Here is a 19,795-nt window from a genome sequence, read left to right on the forward strand (position 1 = left end):
GTCCCGCACTGTATCTCAATAAATAGATAAACAACGAAGGTGCAAAAAGAAGAGGCAAGAGAAATGGCAGTAACATTTCACTCTGTAATCCAGGTTGCTCAGGGAAAATTATCTGAAGGAAGGGTAAATTTGAAGGCAGAATACAGGGTCAATGGCAGAATGCCCTGCTGTGTGCAGGAACAGACAGATCTTGGGGTCCACGTCAATAGTTCCCTCGGAGTTGCGGCACAAACTGACAGGGCGGTGAAGAAGGCGTATGGTGTGTTGGCCTTCATTATTCGGGGAATTGAGTTCAAGAACCGTGTGGTGATGTTACATTCTATAAAATTGTGGTTAGACCACTTTTGGAGTACTGTGTTCATTTCTGGTCACCTCGTTATCGGAAAGATGCAGAAGCTTCAGAGGAGGTGCAGAGGAGATTCACCAGGATGCTGCCTGGATTAGAGAGAGGGTGCAGAGGAGATTCACCAGGATGCTGCCTGGGTTAGAGAGGGTGCAGAGGAGATTCACCAGGATGCTGCCTGGATTAGAGAGAGGATGCAGAGAAGATTTATCAGGATGCTGCCTGGATTAGAGAGAGGGTGCAGAGGAGATTTACCAGGATGCTGCCTGGATTAGAGAGGGTGCAGAGGAGATTCATCAGGATGCTGCCTGGATTAGAGAGGGTGCAGAGGAGATTCACCAGGATGCTGCCTGGATTAGAGAGGGTGCAGAGGATATTTACCAGGATGCTGCCTGGTTTAGAGAGGGTGCAGAGGAGATTTACCAGGATGCTGCCTGGATTAGAGAGGGTGCAGAGGAGATTCACCAGGATGCTGCCTGGATTAGAGAGGGTGCAGAGGAGATTTACCAGGATACTGCCTGGATTAGAGAGGGTGCAGAGGAGATTTACCAGGATGCTGCCTGGATCAGAGAGGGTGCAGAGGAGATTCACCAGGATGCTGTCTGGATCAGAGAGTGTGCAGAGGAGATTTACCAGGATGCTGTCTGGATCAGAGAGTGTGCAGAGGAGATTTACCAGGATGCTGCCTGGATTAGAGAGGGTGCAGAGGAGATTTACCAGGATGCTGCCTGGATCAGAGAGGGTGCAGAAGAGATTCACCAGGATGCTGTCTGGATCAGAGAGTGTGCAGAGGAGATTTACCAGGATGCTGCCTGGATTAGAGAGGGTGCAGAGGAGATTTACCAGGATACTGCCTGGATTAGAGAGGGTGCAGAGGAGATTTACCAGGATGCTGCCTGGATCAGAGAGGGTGCAGAGGAGATTCACCAGGATGCTGTCTGGATCAGAGAGTGTGCAGAGGAGATTTCCCAGGATGCTGCCTGGGTTAGAGAGGGTGCAGAGGAGATTTACCAGGATGCTGCCTGGATCAGAGAGGGTGCAGAGGAGATTCACCAGGATGCTGTCTGGATCAGAGAGTGTGCAGAGGAGATTTCCCAGGATGCTGCCTGGATTAGAGAGGGTGCAGAGGAGATTTACCAGGATGCTGCCAGGATTAGAGAGGGTGCAGAGGAGATTTCCCAGGATGCTGCCTGGATTAGAGAGGGTGCAGAGGAGATTTACCAGGATGCTGCCTGGGTTAGAGAGGGTGCAGAGGAGATCCACCAGGATGCTGCCTGGATTAGAGAGGGTGCAGAGGAGATTCACCAGGATGCTGCCTGGATTACAGAGTATGCCTTATTTATTTATTGCAATACAGTGTGGAATAGGTCCTTCTCGCCTTTCAAACTGCACCACGCAGAAATCTCCGGGAACATTTACGATGACCAATTAAGCTACTAACCAGTACGTCCTTTGACTGTGGGAGGAAATGGATCACCCGTGGACACGGGGAGGACGTACAGACTCCTTGTGAAGGACACAGGAGTTGAACTCCGAACTCTGATGCCCCGGGTTGTAGTCACATTGCACTAGCTGCCAGGCTAGCAAGGCACCCTGTTTACATCCCATTGATGGGTTTGCTACTTGCTAACTCCTGTTACACTCTCCACAAAAGCTTGGTCCAGCTTCGAGCTTTGTTGGGGAGTGGGGTGAAGATGAAGTAGGAAGTGCGTTGGAGCAGGAAGTAAGATGCAGACTAGAAACATAGAAATATAGAAAATCTACAACACAATACGGGCCCTTCGGCCCACAAAGTTGTGCCAAACATATCCCTACTTTAGAAATTACTAGTGTTACCCATAGCCCTCTAGTTTTCTAAGCTCCATGTACCTATCCAAAAGTCTCTTAAAAGACCCTATTGTATCCGCCTCCACCACCGTTACCGGCAGCGCATTCTACTCACTAGAGAAACACCTCGTACTCTGCTTGGGTGATTACAACCCGACGGCGTGAACACTACATTGTCTAGCTTCAGGTAATTGCCTCTGTTCCTTTACTCTCTCCTCCAGATCTACCCTGTTCCTCCTACAGACCCCCTCACCCCGTTTCTTCCCCCACTTCACCTGCCTATCGCCCAGAGACTCCTCCTACTTGGCCCCCCCATCCTCCCACTGTTCTCATCTACCTCCCTCCCTCCCTTATTTGATTCTGTGCTCCATTGCCCTCTCCAACGAGACTTCACCTCCACCTACCACCTCCCAGCCCCGCCTCGAGAGAGGCTGGAAATGTTGAGCGACACTCGAAAACTTCTGCACACGTACCGTGGAGAGCATTCTGACTGGCTGCATCACCAGCAGAGATGGTGGGGGGTGGGGGGAGCTACTGCACGGGATGAAGGAGCTGACAAGATAATTAGTCTGCTCCGTCATGGGCACCAGCCTCCATACCTTCAAGGAGCAGTGCCTCTGGGAGGCAGTGTCTGTCATTAACGACCCCCAACACCCAGGACGTGTCCTCTTCTCATTGCCACCATCAGGGAGGAGGCACAGAAGCCTAAACACACACACATGCACAACGATTCAGGAACAGCTTCTTCCCCTCTGCCATCCAATTTCTGAATGGACATTGAACCCATGGACACTACCCCACTACTTTTTTGTATTTCTGTTTGTTTACAGTACTTATTTTAACTTAACTACTTCATAGACATATATATAATTACTGTAATTCAGTTTTTTTTCCTATGTTTATCACCATTGCATTGTACTGCTGCTGTAAACTTCACAAATCTCACGACATATGCCAGTGATATTAAACCCAATTCTCGTTCTGATTCTGATAAAATGCTGGAGGAACTCAGGGTCAGGCAGCATCTAAGGAGGGAAATAAACAGTCGGGACCCTTCATGAGGACTTCTGAAGAAACATAAATCAGAATTATGAAGACCCTGTTGAAAAAGGTCTCAGCCTGAAACGTCGACTGACTATTCCTCTCCACAGATGCTGCCTGACCTGCTGAGCTCCTCCATCTGTCAGTCACCCGGATAACCACCTCTTGGTCCTCCACTATGCCTCCACCTCCATCTATCAGTCCTGATGAAGGATCTTGGCCCAAAATGTTGACTGTCCATTTCTCTTCACAGTTGCTGCCTGTCCCACTGAGTTCCTCCTGCATATTGCAGCAAGTTCCCTGCCTCTTATTGATAAGCCGACAAACGGTCATGGAAAATGTATTGTCTAAGCGTATGGCATCGCAAGCCAGTGAGAGTGTGGCACACGGACGCTTCCCACCTTCTGTGGGTAGTTGACCTTTACGTTTCTCAGTTGTGCTTGCCCTAGGGGTACGAATGTGGCTTCTATTTTTACCGGTGACCCATGTCCTGCACACACTCCACTTGCTAAGCGTTCGTATCTATCTGCAAGACCACGCTGATGGCCGGGGTTTCCAGGAGAGCAGGCTGCAGATTGGACAGTGGTCACCTCTTCCTCTCCCCAGCCCAAGACTGCTAAAGCTAAAAGAACTTGTTTCGGCTTGTGGGACCTTTGCACGCATACAAACTGGCTGCCCCACCCCTCCCTTCCCTCTCCTTCAATGGTTCCATTTAATATCAGAGAGAGGATACAGTGTACAACCTTTCACAGCCATCCATGAAAACAGAAGAGTACTCCCTAAGAGTGAATGAATGTGAAACTTCAGAACCCCAAAGCCCCCCCACGCAGAAACAGCAGCAAAGGATCTGCCTTCCCCCCTCCCCTGTCATTTACTTCAGCAAGAAGCATCAGTATTCCCACCGCCCACCAAACAAGCAAGCAATAGCAAAGCCCCCAGAGAGAGACTACCATCTGCAGTGCAACAAAAACTAATTGTTCACCAACAATTCGACAAGTGCGGTCTGACCAACGCCTTATAAAGCTTTCATCCTTGCTCTTCAAAGATTCAAAGTACATTTATTATCAATGTATACAGAATACAACTCTAAGGTTCTAGTCCTCTCAAAATGAATGCCAACGTTGCATTAACCTCTCTTACCACTGACTCAACTACAAATTAACCTCTAGGGAATTCCCTAAATTTTCTCCCCGTTTAGAAAATAGTCTATGCCTTTATTCCTTCTACCAATGTGCATGACCATACACTTTCCTATACTATATTCCATCTGTCACTTCTTTGTCCATTGCCCCAATTTGTCTTTCTGAAGTCTCCATGCTTCCTCAATACGATTCGTCCCTCCATTTACCTTTGCATCATCCGCAAATATGGCCACAAAGCCATTATTCCGTCATTCAAATAATTGACATACTGTATAACCCAACACAGACCCCTGCGGAACACCACTAGTCACCAGCAGCCAACCAGAAAAGGCCCAATTTATTCCCACTCTTTGCCTCTGCCAGTCAGTCAATCCTCTATCCATGCTGGATTTGTTCCTGTAATACAATGGGCTCTTATCTTGTTAAGCAGCCTCATGTGCAGTACCTCGTCAAAGATATTATGTGCAGGTAACACACATAATCTGCACTCAGTGGCCGCTTTATTAGGTACACCTGTATGCCAGCTCATTACTGAAAATACCTAATCAGCCAATCATGTGCCAGTAACTCAATGCATAAAGGCATTCAGAATTGGTGAAGAGGTTCAGTTGTTGTTCAGGCCAAACATCAGAATGGGAAAGAAACGTTATCTAAGTGATTTTGACCGTGGAATGATTGTTGGTGCCAGATGGGGTGGTTTGAGTATCTCAGAAACTGCTGATCTCCTGGGATTTTCATGCACAGCAGTCTCTAGAGTTTACAGAGAATGGTGCGAGAAACAAAAAAAATCCAGTGAGCAACAGTTCTGTGGGTGAAAACCCCTTGTTAATGAGAGAGGTCAGAGGAGAATGGCCAGACTGGTTCAAGCTGACGGGAAGGCGTCAGTAACTCACATAACCACACGTTACAACAGTGGTGTGCAGAAGAGCATCTCTGAATGCACAACACGCCGAATCGAATCTTGGTGGACAGGCTACAGCAGGAAAAGACCACAAACATACACTTAATGGCCACTTCATTAGATACAGGAGGTTCCTCATAATAAGGGCACTGAGTATAAATGGTACATTAATAATACAAGACATGGAAGAGGAAAAAAAGACAGAAAAAATATAATCACTAATATTGATCAGAAAAGTACCCTTATCTCTAAGGAATACCACTTTCCCCATTCTAAACTTGACTACTTAACTTGACTCCATATTGTCTGTCATTTGGTACTCATGCTTTTGATGTTCCTAGAACATTGAACATTGCAGAACAATACAGGCTCTTTGGCCCACAAAGTTGTGCTGAATATTTAGCCTACTAACCCTTTCCTCCCCCATAGCCCTCAATTTTTTCTTCATCCATATGCCGTGTCATATGATGTAGGCAATCATGGTCTTTCCCTGACCATAAGTTTTCTACAGAAGTGGCTTGCCATTGCCTTCTTCTGGGCAGTGTCTTAACAAGATGGGTGACCCGAGCCATTATCAATACTCTTCAGAGATTGTCTGATTGGTGTCAGTGGTTGCATAGCCAGGACTTGCGATCTGCACCAGCTGCTCATACGACCATCCACCACCTGCTCCCAAAAGTATCAGACTCCACCACCACCCCTGGGAGTGCATTCTAAGCATTTACCACTGTCTGTGTTAAAAATCTGCCTCTGACATCTCCCCTAAATTTTCCTCCGCTCACCTTAAAAGGACGTCCTCTGGTATTAGGCATTACCACCCTGGGAAAAAGTCTCTGGCTGTCCACTTTTTCTGTGCCTCCTAGCATCTTGCACACCTCTATCAAGACACCTCTCATCCTCCTTTGCTCCAAACAGAACAGCCCTAGCTCACGCAGCCTTCCCGTAGAACAGAAAGTTTCTAATCCAGGGAGAATCCTGGTAAATCTCCTCTGCACCATCTTTAAATCTCCCACATCTTTCCTATAATGAGGTGACTGGAACTGTACACAAAGTTCCAGGTGTGCTCTAACCAGGGTTTTATAGAGCTGTAGCATTACCTTGGGGCTCTTGCACTCAATCCCCCAACTAATGAAGGCCAACACACCACGTACCCCAAGCCACCTCTCATCTTCCTTCACTCCAAAGAGAACAGCCTTTGCTCGCTAAAACTACCTTCTGTTAACATCACTGATTTTGTGGCATCTTATCAGCAGTTGGTGAGACCTGGTGTGAAGATCAGCTAGAGATTTGGTTGGATGACAGAATGGGTATAAGGGCTGTAGGTTCACCTCCTATACTTGGTCACCACTGTTCCCTCTGAGCTGCCTGGTAGCTGAAATGCTCCCGCACACATAGCATATGCTGCCACACAGCTAAAATTTTCTTTCATATGTTAATTGTGAAATACCCTCTAATTGATTATGAATTAATGAATATAATCCATAAATTGTATAAATAATAAACATACCATAACCTTTACTTTCAAAAAATTTAGAGCTTCAACATACTTACATTATCAAAGTTTCAATTTACAGCACTGTTAAAAATTTCAACAATAAACACAGAATGGAATTCGGTAGCTCATTGTTAATAGACTGCCAGTCTGCTGACTGCCAATACTAAGTTTAAAGGTTTATGAAACATGAAAGATTTTTGTAATGTATTTCATTTTAGCCTTCAATTAATCATTATAATCAAAAGTGTGTTCATACTATGCATATTACAAAAAAAACATTTAAGGTGTCACACGGTTTTCAGGCTGTGTGAGTATTTCCTGCTCAGAACAGTGTTCAGTCTGCACAGCTGACCAATGGACATAGCTGGAAGGTGGGGAGTTGGTGAAGGTGGGATGTACTCTCTGCTCCATTAGACTGTGAGTTACACCTGGTGTTGTGGGGGAGTTGACACAGCTCTTAAATTGGGAATGGCATAGCCTCACATTTCTTTGAGACCTGGAAGAGGCCATTCGGTCTTTCAAATCTATACCGGCTCACTGAGGATTCTCATCATCCTACTCCCCTGCACCCTATTCTCTCTCACACACACACACCCATCACAACAGGCTCTGCTGCCTCCAACCTAATTTATAACCTACACAACATGCAAAATGCAGGAGGAACCCAACAGGTCAGGTGGCATCTATGGAAATGAAAACATGGAATAAACAGCTGACTTTTTGGGCTGAGATGACCTGATGTTTCTCAGCCTGAAACTTTAACTGTTTATTCCTTTCCATAGACACTGCCTGAGCTGCCGAGTTCCTTCAGCATTGTGTGTGTGCGTATGCGTGTTGCCCTGGGTTTCAGCACCCGCAGAGTCCCTGGTGTTTATGAGGGAAATAAACAGTCAACGTGTCAGGCCGAGACGCTGCAGAAGCTCGTGTTACGACTTCACAGTGGTTGATTATTTTGGACTGTGGGGGGAAACCAGAGCATCTGACACACAGACACACTCACTCACACATACACACAGACACACTCTCACTCACACACACACTCACTCACACACGCACAGACACTCACTCACACACACAGCCACACAAACACACAGACACACACACAAATGCTGGGGGAAATCAGCAGGCCAGGCATCATCAATAAACAGTCCATATGCACGTCCTCCTTGTGGAATGTGCGGATTTCCTCCGGATACTCCGTTTTCCTCCCACACTCCAAAGCTGTACTGCTTAATAGGGTAATTGGTCATTGTAAAGTGTCCCGTGATTAGGTTGGGGCCAAATCGGGGTTGTTGGGGGTTGCTGGGCGTCTCGGCTTAAAGGGCTTATTCGGTGCTGTACCGGCTAAGTAAAACTAAACTAAACTAAAATAAAAGATTTTGGAGCCGAGACCGGGGAATTGTGTTTCTGATGCTCTGAATCAGTGCAGAGAAGTTCGGAATGGGGAAAGAGTCTGGGGGGGGGGGTCCTGGTCTAGTCCTTACCCTAATTCTTACGTTGGGTGCACGTCTTCGATTGGACTAACTCTGACCCAGGAGGCTGGCCGGTGCAAGATAGCACCGTGACTACGGTGGGCGGCAACATGGGACAATTATTCGCAGACCATAAACACAGGAAAAGCCTGCAGACGCTGGAAATCCAGAGCAACACGGGCAAAATGCTGGAGGAACTCAGCAGGCCAGGTGAAGGGGGGTCTCCGCAGGCAACGAGTTAAACGCGAAGGGGAGAGAAATTGCGGAATGACATTCTCGGGATCTCGAGTGCCGTCTAAATCCCGCAGGCTGCCACCTAACCTGATAGCTAACCTGGTTTTTCAGTGAAATCTGCGGTCGGAACTATGAGTGACAAATTCCATGTCCATCGTTACCGCGGAGTTCATATTCGCAGCTTTTAGGGAACCAGGTACCGGTTGCGTCAGAATTTACGCAATTCAAGGGGAAGGATGTGGCTAACGCTATTAGAATCACCGAGTAATTTCCACTCAGAAAGGTCAGAAAAAAAAACCCGATCATTACAGAGGATTCAGTCTCGCCAGAAGGGCTACAGCAACAGACGCTCGGTATCTCGACTCTGCTCCGAATCGGGGTACCGAGAGCGGGGTCTCACATCCGCGTGGAAAAGGGGCCGATGAGATACTGTGATTCGGGGTAACAGGGGCGGGTCAGTGCAAGGACTGGCTCCCCGGCTCTCTGCACCCCCCCCATCAAATCCCCATCCTCCCCACCCCTCACAGAATGCTTCTGTGTCCCAGAAACGAACCGGCCCGTCCGCTTCCCCCTCCACAGACGCTGACTGACCCTTCAGCAGAGGAATCTTTTGCCCCATCCCAGAGCGAGTACCACGCCAGAACCAGCTCCACCCTCCTGCCCTGGGTAGGAGCAGAACCATGGTTGAGTACCATAAGAGCAATATCGAGTGGAGATGGACTCTTCGGCCCATCTCAACCATGCCAACCCTTTGTGTTTGCTTATTTATTTCTTGAGATACGGTGCAGTCCTTCAAGCCAAACAACCTGGCAGCCCTCTCTTTAACCCTAGCCTAATCATGGACAATTTAGAATGACCAATTAGCCTGCTAACTGTCTTTGGACCGTGGGAGGAGATGGGAACACCCGGAGGAGGCCCAGACATTCCATACAGTTAATGTAGGACTGAACTCCGAACTCCAATGCCCAGAGCTGTAGTAATGTCACATTGACCGCTACGCTACCGTGGCCTCCCAGCAACCATCTCCGACCTCCAACCTCCCCTCCTCGGCTAGTTCCCCTCGCCCGCATTTGGCTGAGGTTCCTCCAAGCATCATAGCGGTCAGTACAACGCATTACGGCCCCAGCGGCTCGGGTTCAATTCCCGCTGCTGCCTGCGAGGAGTTTGTACGTTCTCCCTGTGACCGCGTGGGGCTCCTATGGGTGCTCCGGTTTCCTGCCACAGTCCAAAGACGTAGCGGTTGGTAGATTAGTTGGTCACATGGGTGTGATCGGTCAGCACGGGCTCGTCGGGCCAGAAGGGCCTGTAACCATGTTGTACCTCTAATCCAAGTGTCTTTTAAATGTTGTTGTTATCTCTACTTCAGCCACATCCTCTGGCCGCCAGCTCCGTTTACCCACCACCCTGTGTGTGAACAAATTCCTCCTCAGGTCTCCCCTCTCTCACCTTCAACCTCTACCCTCCAGTTCTTGCTTAGGGAAAACGACTCTGTATTGGAGTCAAAGATTCATAGAACACCGCAGCACAGAAACAGGCCCTTCAGCCCATCTAGTCCATGCCAAGCTTGTTACTCGGCCTAGTCCTGTCGATCCGCACCCAGTCCATAGCCCTCCATGCCCTTCCCATCCATGTAGCTATCCAAATCTTTCCTAAATATGGAAATGGAACCCGCATCCATCACTGCCACTGGCAGCTCGTTCCACACTCGCACCACCCTCTGAGAGAAGTTCCTCCTCAGGTTCCCCTTAAACATTTCACCTTTCACACATAATCTATGACCTCTAGCTTTCGTCTCATCCAACCTCAGTTTTAAAAAAAAAGCTGCTAGCATTTACCCTGTCTATACCCCTCATAATTTTGTATGCCTCTATCAGATCTCCCCTCACTCTCCTACCCTCCGGGAAATAAAACTCTTACCTATACAACCTTTCTCTATAACTCAGACCCTCAAGTCCCGGCATCATCTTTGTAAATTTTCTCTGTACTCCTTCAATCTTACTGATATCTCTGTTGTATTCTACTGTCTTCAGTTATAAAATGTCACCCTTCTGTCTGGTTGCTCCATGGATGCCCTCTCCCACCATCCCAGCCTCTGGGATCTCCCCCAGCATTAGACCCTTGGAGATCTTAGCATTTTGGCAGTTCTTTCTCCCTACCACTTCTGCTCTATCCTGGCTAGATTATGCTTTATTGGAATCAGACTCTGGTAGGTCCTGGTATTCCTGCTTCCCCCACCATCCAGGCTGTGCTCTCTTCTCACAGTTGCCATCAGCAAGGAGGTACAGAAGCCTCAGGGTCAAGAACAGATATTACACCTCAACCATCAGGCTTCTTCCTGAACCAGAGGGGATAACTTCCCTCAACTCTGAACTGTTCTCACAACCTTAAGGCAACTGTTAGTCTTGCGAGACCATGGATCTGTGCCTGGAAAGTCTTCACTCTCCAGGGCGCAGGCCTGGGCAAGGTTGTATGGAAGACCTGCAGTTGGCCCCTGCTGCAAGTCTCCCCTCTCCACGACACTGATGTTGTCCAAGGGAAGGGCAAAGGCCAATACAGCTTGGCACCAGTGTCGTCGCAGAGCACTGTGTGGTTAATTGCCTTGCTCAAGGACACAACATAGAAACATAGAAAATAGATGCAGGAGTAGGCCATTCGGCCCTTCGAGCCTGCACCGCCATTTATTATGATCATGGCTGATCATCCAACTCAGAACCCTGCACCAGCCTTCCCTCCATACCCCCTGATCCCCGTAGCCACAAGGGCCATATCTAACTCCCTCTTAAATATAACTAATGAACTGGCCTCAACTGTTTCCTGTGGCAGAGAATTCCACAGATTCACCACTCTCTGTGTGAAGAAGTTTTTCCTAATCTCGGTCCTAAAAGGCTTCCCCTTTATCCTCAAACTGTGACCCCTTGTTCTGGACTTCCCCAACATCGGGAACAATCTCCCTGCATCTAGCCTGTCCAATCCCTTTAGGATTTTATACGTTTCAATCAGATCCCCCCTCAATCTTCTAAATTCCAACGAGTACAAGCCCAATTCATCCCGTCTTTCTTCATATGAAAGTCCTGCCATCCCAGGAATCAATCTGGTGAACCTTCTTTGTACTCCCTCTATGGCAAGGATGTCTTTCCTCAGATTAGGGGACCAAAACTGCACACAATACTCCAGGTGTGGTCTCACCAAGGCCTTGTACAACTGCAGTAGTACTTCCCTGCTCCTGTGCTCAAATCCTCTCGCTATAAATGCCAGCATACCATTCGCCTTTTTCGCCGCCTGCTGTACCTGCATGCCCACTTTCAATGACTGGTGTATAATGACACCCAGGTCTCGTTGCACCTCCCCTTTTCCTAATCGGCCACCATTCAGATAATAATCTGTTTTCCTATTTTTGCCACCAAAGTGGATAACTTCACATTTATCCACATTAAATTGCATCTGCCATGAATTTGCCCGCTCACCCAACCTATCCAAGTCACTCTGCATCCTCTTAGCATCCTCCTCACAGCTAACACTGCCACCCAGCTTCGTGTCATCCGCAAACTTGGAGATGCTGCATTTAATTCCCTCATCCAAGTCATTAATATATATTATAAACAACTGGGGTCCCAGCACTGAGCCTTGCGGTACCCCACTAGTCACCGCCTGCCATTCTGAAAAGGTCCCGTTTATTCCCACTCTTTGCTTCCTGTCTGCTAACCAATTCTCCATCCACATCAATACCTTATCCCCAATACCATGTGCTTTAAATTTGCACACTAATCTCTTGTGTGGGACCTTGTCAAAAGCCTTTTGAAAATCCAAATATACCACATCCACTGGTTCTCCCCTATCCACTCTACTGGTTACATCCTCAAAAAATTCTATGAGATTCGTCAGACATGATTTTCCTTTCACACAACACACTGCCTTGGCTGAGGATCGAACTCACGACCTTCAGATCGCGAGCCCAATGCCTTAACCACTTGGCCACGTGCCCACAACCTAGAGGCTCATCATCATCAGAGACCCCCACCACCCAGGCCATGCTCTCTCCTCACTGCTATCATCAGGACAAAGGTGCAGGACCCTAATGTCCCAACACCATTAGTTTCAGGAACAGTTATTACCCTTCAACCATCCGGCTCCTGAACCAGAGGAGATAACCTCACTCAGCTACATTTGTCACATCACTGAAGATGGTAAGACCACAAGGCATAGGAACAGCCTATCGCATCTGCTCTGCCATTCCATCATGGCTGATTTACTATCCCTCTCAATCCCATAACCTTTGATGCCCTGACTAATTGAGAATCCATCAACCTCCACTTTAAATACACTTCATGACTTGGCCTTCACAGCCGCTGAACTGTTCCCACAAGCAATAGGCACATTTTCAAGGACTCGTAAACACATTTGCCTATTACATATTGATTATTATTATTTGTTTTTATTTTGAGTTTTTCTAGCTTTGTATTTGCACGGTTTGTTGTATTTTACACGCGGGTTGTTTGTCCATCCTGATGGGTGCAGTGTTTTGTTGATTCTGCTGTGTTTCTTGTATGTATTGTGAACACCTGCAAGAAAAGAAATCTCAGGATTGTGTATGGAGATATACACTATATCTACTTTGATAATAAATTTACTTTGCATTTTGAACTTCTCTCCCCCCCCGCAGCAGTTGTCTCCAACCTCCGTCCTGCCCCCTCCATTCCAACTTGCTCCATCTGCCTCCCATGTCCCTTTCTGTCTGCTGACTCACTGCTCTCCCTTCCCCGACCTGCCCAACACCTTTCACCCCTCCTCAGTCCACCAATCACCTCCTGCCTCATCACAGCCCCCTCTTCCTCTTCATACTGATCGTCACCCATCTCCACTCTTGGTGCTCATGTAGGGTTTCGACCCAAAATGTTGGCAATTAGAGTGCTAGAACTAGAGCCTTGCAGCACAAGAACAGGCTATTTGGCCCAACTCACCCATGCTGGCCAAGATGACCGCTAAAGCTGGTCCTATTTGCCTGTCTTTGATCCATAACCTTTTTTTGCTCTTTCCTATCATGTACCTCTCCAAATGTCTTTTAAGTGTTGTTAACGTACCTGCCTCAACATCTTCCTTGTTTCATCTGCAGACCACCCTTTGTATGAAAATTGCCCCTCTGGTCTTTTCCCCCTCATTTCAAACCCTCTGGTTCTGGATTCCCCAACCCTTGGAAAATGACACTGTGTTTTCAACCTGTCTACGCCCCTATGATTTTACACACCTGTCAAGCCTGCACAGGTAGGCATCTCCCAGTCTCCGCCCAGCTAACTGGAGCTACCTGCCACTCGTTTCCAGCTCATCACCTGCAGCCTATTTAAACCCAGCTGTCATCCACAACCCACTTTCCCTCATCGAACCAGCCAGTCTTACTCCGAGCCTTCAGTTACCTTGTTGCTTTGTCACGTTTAAGATTAGTTCTCTTTTGTTTAGTGGCCTCCTCATGGCTGGGATGGAAACACCCGTGCTTTTCAACGAAAAATCCTACAAAAGGTAGTGGATTCAGCCCAGTACATCATGGGTAAAGCCCTCCCAACCATTGAGCACATCTACATGAAATGCTGTCATAGGAAAGCAGCGTCCATCATCAGAGATTCCCACACCCAGGCCATGCTCTTTTCTCACTGCTGCCATTGGGTAGAAGGTACAGGAGCCTCAGGACTCGCACCACCAGGTTCAAGAACAGTTACTACCCCTCAACCATCAGGCTCTTGAACAAAAGGGGATAACTACACTCACTTGCCCCATCATTGAGACGTTCCCACAAACAGTGAACTCACTTTAGGGACTCTTTATCTCATTATCTCGTTCTCATTATTTATTTCTATTTATTTCTATTTGCATTTGCACAGTTTGTTGTCTTCTGCACTCTGGTTGATCTTTCATTGATCCTGTTACAGTTAATATTCTACAGATTTGCTGAGTAAGCCCACAGGAAAATGAGTCTCAGGGTTGTATATGGTGACATGAATGTATTTTTGGTGACATGAATAAAATTTACTTTGAACTCTGAACTTTGAAAAACCTGCCTCTCAGGTCTCCTTGAAATCTTTCTTTCCCTTCTCACCTTATACCAGTGTCTTCTAGTTTTAGACTCCCACCCCTCCCCCACCCTGGGATAAAGACTGTGATTATCTATGCCCTCCCCTATGAATTTATACACCTCTATACGTTCATCCCTCAGCCTCCTACACTCCGACCTATCCAGGTTTTCATTCAAACTCAAGATCTCTACTGCCAGTAACAGCTCGAGAATCTTTTCTGTGACTCTTCCGTTTAGTGACATCCTGGCTTTTCCCGGGTCACCGGAGATGCTCACAAAGTGCTGTCTTACCATGACTGGAGAACCTGTAACATGACTTCTTCACCCTCTATATACCTGAGTCTCCACTTTCAGGGAATTGGGTAGCTGTGCCCTTGGGTCTCTAAGTAAGGAAGGGCACTTTGACAAACGTCTATATATGTGTACTGGAGAGTATATTGACTGCCTGCACCACAGTCTGGCTTGGAAATAACAATGTCCTTGAACAGAATATCCTGCAAAAAAATAGTGGATATGGCCTAGCCATCATTGTAAAGCCCTCCTCACCATTCAGCACATCTACATGAAACGCTGTCGCAGGAAAGCTGCGTCTATCATCAGAGACCCCCACCACCCAGGCCATGCTCTCTTCTCGCTGCTGCCATCAGGAAGAAGGTACAGGAGCCTCAGGACTCACACCACCAGGTTCAGGAACAGCAACTACCCGTCAACCATCAGGCTCTTGAACCAAAGGGGATAACTTCACTTAACTTCACTTGCCCCATCATTGAAATGTTCCCACAACCAATGGACTCACTTTCAAGGACACTTCATCTCATACTAATAATAAATAAATAAGCAATATATATTTGTTTTTGCGCAGTTTGTTGTCTTTTGCACTCTAATTGAGCGATCAATTTTCATTGATTCTGTTATGGTTATTATTCAATAGAGCTACTGCGTATTGAACAAGAAAATAAATCTCAGGGTTGTATATGGTGACATATATTCACTTTGATTTTAAATTTACTTTGAACTTTGAATGAATATCGAGTATTTGAGGCCAGAAGTGCAAAGCGTAAATGTGAGACTCTCTCCCAGCTCCTTTCCAATGAATTACCCCTTAGAGAAGCCCAGGATGGCTTTCTGGATCTCATTATCGCAAGAGATTCTGAAAATCCAGAGCTACACACAACATGGAGGAACTCAACATGTCAAGCAGAATATGAAAACGCAAACATGATGAAGTCTGCAGAGGCTGGAATTTCAAGCAACACACATAAAAATTGCTGGTGAATGCAGCAGGCCAGGCAGCATCTCTAGGAAGAAGTACAGTGGACGTTTCGGGCCGAGACCCTTCATCAGAATACCTCATATTCCATCTACTTAGCCTCCTTGTATTCTCACCTGCTATCATCTCCCTCTGGTCCCTGTCCTCCTTCCCTTTCTCCCGTAATCCACGCTCCTCTCCAATCGGATTCCTCGTCCTCCAGCCCTTTACCTTTCCCACACACCTGGCTTCACCTATCACCTTATAGGTAGCCTCCTTCCCCACCCCCCACCTTATTTTATTCAGGCATCTTCCTCCCTTCCCTTTCAGTCTCAGTGAAGGTCTCGACCTGAAAGTGTATATTCATTTCCGTAGATGCTGCCTGACCTGCTGAGTTCCTCCAGTATTTTGTGTGTGTTGCTCAGGATGTTCAATCAGATGGATGAAAGAAAAATGGAGGGTTATGTAGCAGGGAAGGGTTCGACTGGTCTTGGAGTAGGTTATAAAGCTGGCACAACATGATGGGCCGAAGGGCCTGCACTTTGCTGTAGTGGGCTCTGTTCTATGCTCTAGTTTGGCGTCAGGTTAAAGTCAGGATCCAGGCAGCCGAGAGAAGAAGCTAAATCTGGGTCAGAATTACATCCAGCCAACAAGCTGTTAAAAAGTTATAACCCCTTTCATTCAATTTAGAAGAAAAATTACTAATTTACCGGATCTTCTGGTGTGCACTGTGGTTCGTCAGGACATTGTTGTGGTTGCATTTGCTTCCAACGGGGTTTTTTTATAACTATGTTTTAATATTTCACAACACTGCAAACTCCTGTGTCAGTTTCAGTTTGCGTAGTCAGCTGAAATACGTCCAGAAAATGCGGCGCGCTGATTGATCGGAAGTTTCCCTCGGAAGACCAATCAGTACTGGGATGGATTGATAAGGAACAGCTTCTCCCTGATTGCTATTGGGCTCCTGATCCATTTGCCTTTTCCACGTCCCCTTCCCAGTGGCCCTTGGTCTCGTCAATCTACTCCTTCTTGTCTTTCCGCTACTGTCATGTTTCCATTTTGACTCTGCAACTCTTCGGTCTTTAGTACAATTTTCACACGGTTCTGCTCTTCTGCACTTGTCACCGTATTTACTATCATCGTGCACACAGCGCACTCTGCGAGTTTCATGCGAGCAAGGAATTTCACCGCACCGCAGTGTACCGGACACTAAACTGGTCCGGATCTGAATCTGATTGCCCTTCGAGGATAAGCTTGTCAGCCTGTCCCCAGCTGGAGGTCAAAGGGGATTTGGGACAAGGTCAAATGATCCAGGAGATGCTGGGAACAAACGCCTGAAGAACCGGTGTTTTAGGAATAGCTTCTTACCCTCCGCCATCAGATTTCTGAACAGCCCATGAACACTATCTCACTATTCCTCTATTGCACCAGATACTTACAGTATCTCTCTGTCTCTATATCTGCCTGCATGCCCATCTCTCTGTCCATCTATCCATGAAAAACAGGGGTTCCCAACCTTTTTTATGCTTTGAACCAATGTCATTAAGCAAGGGACCAGTGGACCACAGGTTGGGAACCCCTGGTCTAAAGAAACACACGAAAAAATGCTGGAGGAACTCAGCAGGTCAGGCAGCATCTTTGGAGAGGAATAAACTGTTGATATTTCAGCTGAGACCCTTCATCAGCTCCTGACCTGTTGAGTTCCTCCAGCATTTTGTGGGTGCTTCTCTGGATTCCCAGCATCTGCAGAAGCGCTTGTGTCTGTCTGTCTGTCTCTGTCTATCTATCTATCTATCCATCCATCCGTCTGTCTGTCTGTCTTCATGTCTATATGCCTGCCTGTCTGTTTATCTAAACACAAAATACTTCATCCTGACGAAGGGTTCTGGCCTGAAACGTCGACCGATCTTTTCCACGGATGCTGCCCGACCTGCTGAGTTCCTCCAGCGTGTTGTGAGTGTTGTCTGTTTATCTATCTATCCAGCTAAAGGAGCATACACAAAATGGTGGAGGGACTGAGCAGGTCAGGCAGGATCTATGGAGAGAACTAAGGAGTCGACATTTTACCTGAGACCCTTCATCAGGACTGACCTGCTGAGTACATCCCGTGTTCTTTGCATGTTCCTCTTTCTCTGCATCTGCATCTGCAGAATCTCGCATCTGTCTATCCATCTATCTATCTTTATACCTGCCTGCCAGTCTGTCTATCTATCCAAAGGGACACATAAAATGCTGGAGGAACTCAGCAGGTCAGGCAGCATCTATGGGGAGTGTCTGCAGCATTTTCTGATTTTACTTCAGATCTTTGGCATCACCCCCACCATCGACGTTGGGCGCCCAGAGGAGGCACTCTACCCCAGATGCCCAGATACTCCTGGTCGAGGACTGAGCAAAGGCATCTGGAGAAGGATCCCCTTCCAACAGAGTACGAGGGCACTGCGCTACGTGAATGCCAGTAGGAGCACACCAGCTCAGCAACGACGTGCTAGATCAGTTGTCAGACACATCCTACTCCAGTCCTGGGACAGTCTGTGCATCCCACACCTCAGACCTGCACGTGTTTGTACACGTCTTTGTGTGAGGGTGTGTGTGTGAGTGTGAGTGAGTGTGAGTGTGAGTGAGTGTGTACAGGTGCACCTAATAATCAACGATTAATCAATTGTAAGTGTCTGATGTGTTGCAGTAACAGTGCAGGACAGGACATAAATGATGCTATAAGTTAAAAAAAAATTAACAGTATATGAGAGGAATAACATAAACATCTGATAGGTCTTGAGCCTGTAGCTGAGGACCAACTGTAACCTCTACCTTCATTAGAAACACATCTACGAATTATACCCACGCAGTTATTAATGACCCACACCGACAAGCAAGCAAGCTTCAGTGGCTGTCAGCTCGGCATCTGACTCTCCAGCTACACCTCTGCGACACGGCAAGCAGCCTTCAGAAATGCAGCCCGTCTTAAGCAAACAAAAGGAGAAATGCATAGTCACCTCCTGGAACTCGTCAGCGGACCCAGCAGCGAGGCGTGTGACAGGAGGCAGAGGATGAACTGAGTACTGCCTGAGACCTGAGGCAACTCAGACAGAAGCCTCACAGGATGTCAGGCAGAGAGCGCATAACCTCAGTCTGTGGTGTCTCTCAGAGAAGCCACCTCCCGTATGACAGAGATGTGTAGTAAAAGCATTGTGGATGGAGTGGCTAAAAATCATTTGTAGGTGGTACTGCGCTGATCAGGAAGGTGAAAGGTAGCATTTCCTTTTGACAGAACACACACTAACAAATGGAGGAACTCAGCAGGTCAGGCAATGTCTATGGGGGAGACTAAACAGTCGATGGGCTGAAAAGGAAAGAGGCAGAAGCCAGTATAACAAGATAGGCTTCTTCTCCCCTTCCTCTCCAGTCCTTATGAGGACTGTGTTGCTATCATACGGTATACAGGGTGATATTCTCTCTCCACAGAAGCTGCCAGAACAACTGAGTATTTCCAGCAATTTGTTAGATTCACAGCATCTGTTAGATCTTCATCATAGGCACACAGAACCTGTTAGAAGGACACAAGAAATAGGAGCGGGTGTTGGCCATCTTGCCCGTTGAGCCTGGTCCATCATTCAATAAGATCATGGCTGATCAGGGCATGTACCTGCTTTTTCCTATAATCCATAAATCCCCCTGCTATGTAAAAACCTAACTGTGTCTTAAATATAATAATGAGTTACTTCTCCTCAACCATCAGGCTCTTGAACAAAAGGGATAATTACACCCACTCGCCCATCATTGAAGTGTTTCCACAACCAATGATCTCACTTTAAGGACACTTTATCTCATTATCTCATATTCTCGTTATTTATTGCTATTTATTTATATTTGCATTTGCACAGTTTGTTGTCTTCTGCACTCTGGTTGATCTTTCATTGATCCTGTTATAGTTACTATTCCATAGATCTGCTGAGTATGCCCACAGGAAAATGAAACTCGGGGTTGTATGTGGTGACATATGTGTACCTTGGTAATAAAATGCACTTTGAAC

At 47.1% G+C, this 19,795-nt stretch overlaps 1 protein-coding gene across 1 annotated transcript in view; it reads right to left on the reverse strand.

The window, feature by feature from the left end:
• LOC134354133 (interleukin-2 receptor subunit beta-like) overlaps positions 1 to 18,911 on the reverse strand; it is a 91,249-nt gene extending 72,338 nt beyond the window's left edge. Inside the window, exon 1 of the mRNA XM_063062932.1 lies at positions 18,759 to 18,911. The gene's annotated coding sequence lies outside the window, so the exon portion shown is untranslated. The remainder of the gene's footprint in view (positions 1 to 18,758) is intronic.
• Between the last annotated feature and the right edge of the window lie 884 nt (positions 18,912 to 19,795).

Source organism: Mobula hypostoma, chromosome 11 (assembly GCF_963921235.1).
Source record: "Mobula hypostoma chromosome 11, sMobHyp1.1, whole genome shotgun sequence".
Lineage (NCBI taxonomy): Eukaryota > Metazoa > Chordata > Chondrichthyes > Myliobatiformes > Myliobatidae > Mobula > Mobula hypostoma.